A 1,710-nucleotide genomic window follows, 5' to 3' on the forward strand; every position below is an offset into this window, starting at 1 on the left:
TAAGAAGGAACAGACAATACGAGAGATATTGAAACACGAGGAATTGACGGCTTGTCGCCGCGGATGTGCCGGGACGCGTCGCGCCGCTCCACCGTTGTTCTCCGGAGATATCGGAGATGACGGGTCGAGAGAGCGGACCGGTCCCCGGCGCGTCCGTGCGCGCATCCAGAGACTGCGCATCATCCGAGCGCGCGTCTCTGTCAGGGTGAGGCATCTCCGATCCTACCCTGCCTAATGATATAATACAACGAGGAGAGGAGGAGGTCTTAACTGACAATCTCTCTCTCTCTCTCTCTCGCCGTGGTCTCGCCGCGCAGGTGGCCGCCCGCGTTCCGCTCTCGCGACGCCGAGAGCCGCGACGCGCGGGCGCGCCGGCCTCGCAGCCGAGCCCAGGCGGGCGACCGTGCCCGGGACAACACCCCGTCCGAACACGGGTTCGTCGAGCGCGGCCGACCGAACGTTCCGAAGTGAAAGGGAACGTCGACGGCGACGGTGACGACGGACGTGTTCGCGGCGGTGGAAGCCCGGCGGTCGGCGGACTCCACGGAAGCGTGGCGCCTCGCGCGCCGCCCGTTGCTCGAGCCTCCGGCTTGACTTCAGGCGCGGCGCCAGGCGCGAGCCGGTGGTAACCTACACAATGAAAGCGAGCGCGCACGAGCGCCGCTTCTCGAGGGCACCGCGCCAGAACCACTGGCGCCGGGAGCCCGATGGTTTTTCAATGATTTCCGCCCCGGCCCATCGCCTCTCGCGCTATGGGACGCTTCTCGTTTCCGCCGGGATGCCGGACGGGTCTCTCGCGGCCCGTCGCCGGTGTCCCGATCGTGCCGTAGCCCCCGTAAACGGGGCGGCGGTCCGCGCGTGCTCGGACGCGCGGCCAGGCTGATCGAAGGGCCATCACGCTCGCGCCCCGGAGGAACGGAGAGAGAACTCTGTCCCCGGTGGGCAGCGAGCGGTAGATATACAAAACACGTTGGGACTGTATACCTTCGAGTCGCGTTCTCCATGGAGACGCGGCGAGAGAAAGGAAAATGCGATTACCCTGAACGGTGGATCACTTGGCTCGTGGGTCGATGAAGAACGCAGCTAATTGCGCGTCAACTTGTGAACTGCAGGACACATGAACATCGACATTTCGAACGCACATTGCGGTCCACGGATACAATTCCCGGACCACGCCTGGCTGAGGGTCGTTTTAGTACCCAGAGACTGCTTGCGCCCGCGTTCGCGCGCTTCGCCTCGCGTCGCCGACGACGGCGACCGGGCGACGGCAGCGCGCACCGGCGTACGAGCGATCGTTGGACGTTCGCCCCGTGCCGCGCGAAAGCCAGCGGTGAGAGGAGAGACAGCAGCGGGAAGCCCTTGCGCGCCACGCGTAAGGCCGCCAGTCCCGCCGGGCTCTTCCGCCGCGCGCACGCCGGCTGGGCGTCGTCCGAAATGACATTGATACGTGACGAAGGCTGACCGGGGCGCCGAGCGACCGGGCGCGAGAATAGAGGAGAGAAATAGAGGAGACTCTCGCGAGACGTGTACGCGGGTAGAGGAGGATCCGACGGAGAGAGGCGCCCTTCCGCGAGAGCGGAACCGGGCACTCCCTACGTTGTCGCAGGCCTCCCCCCGCGTCGCGCGCGGAGATCCGATTCTCTTAACCTTAACGCTCCGCCCGTCTGTCGTTCCCTCCGCGGGGATCGCGAGCCGACCGCGTGTCCGAGT

General features: G+C 66.0%; 1 non-coding gene across 1 annotated transcript; it reads left to right on the top strand.

Moving 5' to 3' along the window:
- The first annotated feature begins 1,035 nt into the window (after window positions 1–1,035).
- On the top strand, window positions 1,036–1,190 carry LOC148935484 (5.8S ribosomal RNA). Its single transcript, XR_016140317.1, has one exon. It is a non-coding gene; the product is annotated as a 5.8S ribosomal RNA (ribosomal RNA).
- The last annotated feature ends 520 nt before the right edge of the window (window positions 1,191–1,710 follow it).

The sequence above is a fragment of the Pogonomyrmex barbatus genome, unplaced genomic scaffold (assembly GCF_055798465.1).
Source record: "Pogonomyrmex barbatus isolate J1 unplaced genomic scaffold, ASM5579846v1 scaffold47, whole genome shotgun sequence".
Classification (NCBI taxonomy): Eukaryota; Metazoa; Arthropoda; class Insecta; order Hymenoptera; family Formicidae; genus Pogonomyrmex; species Pogonomyrmex barbatus.